We start from the raw sequence: 5,525 nt of genomic DNA, 5'->3' as shown, positions 1-5,525 counted from the left end.
GCCGGTGCTTGGCACATGGTTGGAGGCATGGGGAGGGGATCTCACCAGATGATGAGTTCTTGCCGAAGGAGGGGATACGATGAGGGGAGCAAGGGTTAGGCGTCTCTATCTGGCCATAAGGAGTCGCTGTTGCCGCGCCATAACCTTGGAGTTCCTCGTGTGAGCCATGGAGGCCCGCCTCCACCTGCAAGTACTTCGCTCTGCCGCGCCTTATCCGCGCACCGCCGCCGTTCTGCATCGAGCAGACGCATCATCCCCAGTCACTGTAGCTGTCGCGTTGATTTGATCCAGAAGGTGTGCTCGAGCGCCGAAACGGGGGCAGCAAGTGGGCAGAGGTACGGCCACGGAGGCGGGTGGGTTGAGATCGACAACAGTGGTGGTTGAGGTCGGCCGTGGCAACGAGTGGTGTGGCAGCGGCCTGGGCACAGGCCAGGGTGGACCAGGGTCGACGCGATGCGCTCGAGCGCCGCAAAGGGGGCAGTGAGCGGGGAGAGGTACGGCCGCGGAGGCGGATGGGTTGAGATCGGCGGCGGTGGCGGTTGAGGTCGGCCGCGGCGGCGAGTGGTGTGGCGGCGACCTGGGCACAGGCCAGGGTGGCCCAGAGTTGACGGGAGGAGACGATGCGTGCGGGTATAACTTTTGCAGTGAATTGTTTTTTTCTTTTGCGTTGCAGATAAATGATAGAGCACGGGTTGAATAACAAAAATTACAGGGGCTTTTTTATAAAAATATCGCGATGGGTTTTCCGACGGAAGCAATAGCCGCTTTATTATTACTAGCAAAAGGGCCCGTGCGTTGCAACGGGAGAAAAAATATCACACGCTTTTAATCTTTTTATAATCATTTTGATTTATTAAAATAATAAGCTAACTAACTAATGTAGTGAGTCCTATCCTATTTTGTTGAGAAATCAACCCGTCCATTGTTAATTCCACCATGATGAGAAATTGAGCGGGACAAGCAAAGCAAAACAAAGAGGCTACGTGAATAGATCAATGGACTGTTATCTTATTTCACCCATGGGGTAGAGAATGTGGGATCAGGTCACAAACTGAAGGTGGTGTTCCATTCTCTGTCTCTACAACAATACAATCTTACATTCAATACATTCATTCATCAGCAAACAAATCCACACAAAACAAAATTGCTTGCCGGTGCTTGGCACACGGTTGGAGGCATGGGGAGGGGATCTCACCAGATGACGAGTTCCTGCCGAAGGAGGGGATACGATGAGGGGAGCAAGGGTTAGGCGCCTCTATCTGGCCATAAGTAGTCGTCGTTGTCGCGCCATAACCTCAGAGTTCCTCGTGTGAGCCATGGAGGCCCGCCTCCACCAGCAAGCACTTCACTCCGCCGCGCCTTATCCGCGCGCTGCCGCCGTTCTGCATCGAGCAGGCGCATCATCCCCAGTCACTATAGCCGTCGCGTTGATTTGATCCAGAAGCTGTGCTCGAGCGCCGAAACGGGGGCAGCAAGCGGGCAGAGGTACGGCCACGGAGGCGGGTGGATTGAGATCGACAACAATGGTGGTTGAGGTCGACCGCGACAGCGAGTGGTGTGGCAGCGGACTGGGCACATGCCAGGATGGACCAGGGTTGACGCGATGCGCTCGAGCGCCGCAACGGGGGAAGTGAGCGGGGAGAGGTACGGCCGCGGAGGCGGGTGGGTTGAGATCGGCAGCGGTGGCGGTTGAGGTTGGCCACGGCGGCGAGTGGTGTGGCGGCGGCCTGTGCACAGGCCAGGGTGGCCCAGGGTCGACGGGAGGAGGCGATGCGTACGGGTATAATTTTTGCAGCGAATCGATTTTTCCTTTTACGTTGCAGATAAATGATGAAGCGCTGGTTGAATAACAAAAATTATATGATTTTTTTTATAAAAATATCGCGGTGGGTTTTCCGACGGAAGCAATAGCCTCTTTATTATTAGGTATATATATATATATATATATATATATATATATATATAAAATAGATGTATATGGTGTCATTGGGCCCACCTCCTAGTTCCTTGTATAGTTGAGGTAGATGCCCATCTTGTACCTATATATACGTGTCTAGTGCATCCAATCAATATTTAGTTTTGCACAGCCTAAACCTAATCATCTATACATGAATTATGATATAATACATTAAAAATCAAGATATAAATTGACAAGTTTCTATTTAATCTACCGATTAATGATCGACCAATTAATTTTGTTAATAGGTCGATTCATCGATTAATCTCTACTCCCAAACCAACCGAGCAGTTATCGGTTGCCGTTTTCTTAAACATTGGTCCAAACAACGTTTGCTTTAAAATTCTAGAAATATGACGTCAGAGTTTTAGTGTTTTCATCTTTTGTGTTGCCCAGATCCTCAACCTCATCAAAATTTACACCACGTGCATTCTCCACCTCCACCGATCGCTCGAATTCCTAAATCCAAATTGGCAAATCGTCTTCTTCCGGCGATCCCTAAACCGGCTCCCTCCGGCGACCCAAAGCGTGAAGCCTTCTATGGCCTCATCGAGCTCTCCCCAAACTGTTCACCATTAATAGGGGTCTTTGTCACTTCACTTGCATTAGCATATTGTTTGCTTATTTTGGTATATAGTTTGACCTTCGGTTTAGCCAACGCGGCTGCATTGCAATGTAGACTTTGGCAGAAACCTGGTAGATTGGTAGTGCGTTGTTTCGTGGGTGTTGCGGTAGCCTGTCCACGGTCACCTTGTTGTCCTTTCTAACTGTGGCAAGCCGCTGGATCCTCTGCAATTGATCTCTCTCTTCTTGTAGTCTTCTTGCAATACATCGACACGCAAGGTTTTTTTGTGTGGTAAAGAAACTCTAGAAATTTCGCCTGGCCGAAAACTCCGTCTGACCAATTTTTCAAACACGTGAGAATAAGAGGGAGTGATGATTTTTCCGCGTCATCTTACCTTCTCTGTTGAAAATTCAAAATTACTCCGTGGAATCTGCAGCTGTCATGACGTGATTGGCGTCCGTTCGAGCTGACCATGCGCGGCGAAGAGTCTGACACGGATCTCTTTGCGCGTTTACGTTCTTTCTAGGTATCTTTGCCGTGACAAAAGATTGACTGCTAGTACTTGAAAACAAAAAAAACAGTGGCCACTTCTATATAGTTCGTGACCAAGGATCTCCCATTTCAGCCCCGGCCCCAGGTAAAACTGCGAAATCATCCTTGCTTAATCTTTCATTGTAGAACCCAGACGAGCAAACCAACATTCATCAGCTGCAGCATGTCTAACCCTGCTATCATCATCATCGTTGTCATCTTCTTCGGTGCGCTCCCGATAGATCTAACACTGCTATCAAGAACGAACGATAATTCAAGATGATTTGGTGTCTAACTCCGAATTTTGCATCTCATTCATGCAGTTGTTACGGTGCTGGGCATCTTGGGATCCGTCGCCACAGCCTACTTCGTGTACAGGTACTTCGAGAAGAACGGCCTCCCCGCCATCAACATCAGCGCCGGCCCCGCGCCGGCCGTGGCGGGGAGCACGACGCTCTACGCTGTGGTGCCGGACTCCCAGATACGGGACGCCACCGTCGAGCGGTTCCTCAAGGAGATCGCCGGCGAGAAGCCAATCCGGTTCACCCCGCAGCAGCTGTCGGGCTTCACCAACAACTACTCCGCCCGGCTCGGTGCCGGCGGCTTCGGCGCCGTTTACAAGGGCATGCTACCAAACGGCCTCACGGTCGCCGTGAAGCGCCTCCACCCCGGCCACGACGACAGGACCTCGCAGGAGCAGTTCATGGCGGAGGTGGGCACCATCGGCAGGACGCACCACATCAACCTGGTCAGGCTGTTCGGGTTCTGCTACGACACCGGCGTGCGCGCGCTTGTGTACGAGTACATGGAGCACGGCGCGCTCGACTCCTACCTCTTCGACCGGAGCCGCGATGTCGGCTTCCATACAATGCGCGCCATCGCCGTCGGGGTCGCCAGGGGGCTCCGGTACCTCCACGAGGAGTGCCAGCAGAAGATCGTGCACTACGACATCAAGCCCGGCAACGTCCTCCTCGACGGCGGCCTCACGCCCAAAGTGGCCGACTTCGGCCTCGCGCAGCTGCTAAACCGGGCGGACACGCACAAGACCGTCTCCGGGATGCGCGGCACGCCTGGGTACGCCGCGCCGGAGATGTGGATGCAGGCCGGCGCCACCGAGAAGTGCGACGTCTACAGCTTCGGCATCCTCCTGTTCGAGATCCTCGGCCGGAGGAGGAACTTTGACGAGGCCGCGCCGGAGAGCCAGCAGTGGTTCCCAACGCTGGCCTGGACCAAGTACGAGAGCGGCGAGCTAATGGATGTCGTGGCGAGCTGTGACGGCGCGGGCGAGCAAGACAAGAGGACGGCGCATAGGATGTGCGAGGTGGCGTTCTGGTGTGTGCAGCAGCAACCGGAGGCGAGGCCGCCGATGGGCGTGGTGGTGAAGATGCTCGAGGGCGAGATGGACATTGCTCCGCCCGCGAACCCGTTCCAGCATCTCATGGCAACGCCGGCCGCGGGGAACCTGTGGACCACGGGGACGAGCACCTTGAACTCAGTGTCGACTTCGGCAAATGGTGTTCCTCGATCGTGGTAGCGACGAGATCGTAAGCTATGGGATGCTCTACGCTTGACACAGATCGCAAGCCCAAGGAGACCTTTTCCATGGAACAATAGACGTAGAGCATAGGCATACGTTGTTGTAAATTTGTATTTAAATATAAACCTTTTTAGGGTTTTTAATATGACCTATATACATATGTATATAGTTATATTTTAAAATATTCATTCATTTATTTTGTTTCTTATATGGTCCGTAATGTAATTTTTAAAAATGTTTATAGTTTAAAACAGAGAGTGTAATTCACAACGCGTACACATCTAGCGATGGACCATAAAACAAAGTGAAGAAGGGGCCACTAACTTGCTGAGTGGGCCACGTGCTATTATTGGGTTAAATTTATAGATGACTAGTAAATTTGCAACCTTTCACCGAACTTTTCTTTTCATCATAGTCAGGGTGCACATACATTCAAATAAAATCATTTAATTCTTCTCTTAATTCCGACAAACTGTGTTCACGTATTGGTCATTAGAAAAAGAAAAAATTCAATACTACTCCCTCCGTCCCGAAATATCTGTCGCAACTGGTTATTTTACAGAAACAACCTCGTTTTTTTCGTATTCAACCCGCACTCCCGGCTCGTCTGCTCCCCGCACTCACTCTCCTCACCCCTCTCACCTATCGCCTCGCCGTTGCCGTCACTGGCCGCGGGCTTCTCTCAGCTACCGCCTCTCCCCTCACCTCTCCATCGCCGGCCGACGTCCTCCTCTCAGATCTCGCCACTCCCCTTGCCTCTCCGCCACATCGCCTCGCCTTGGCGCCGCGGCCTCAGTTAGCTTTTGTGTTCCACAAAAAATTGAATCTTTTGTTCCAAGCCGGCGACGAATCGCCGGATCTGGCGTCAGCGAGGTGGGATCTTCTTCGCGGTGCCGCACGACGACAAGCTGGAGGCGTCGGCGCAGCCCTTCGGC

The 5,525-nt window shown here is 52.1% G+C and overlaps 1 pseudogene; it reads left to right on the top strand.

Annotated features, from left to right (window-relative positions):
• The first annotated feature begins 3,134 nt into the window (after window positions 1–3,134).
• LOC123403376 lies at window positions 3,135–4,733 on the top strand (annotated as a pseudogene).
• Window positions 4,734–5,525: the final 792 nt, after the last annotated feature.

Source organism: Hordeum vulgare, chromosome 6H (assembly GCF_904849725.1).
Source record: "Hordeum vulgare subsp. vulgare chromosome 6H, MorexV3_pseudomolecules_assembly, whole genome shotgun sequence".
Lineage (NCBI taxonomy): Eukaryota > Viridiplantae > Streptophyta > Magnoliopsida > Poales > Poaceae > Hordeum > Hordeum vulgare.
The sequence above is the reverse complement of the archived record's forward strand: the minus strand, read 5'-3'. Positions and strand labels throughout refer to the sequence as shown.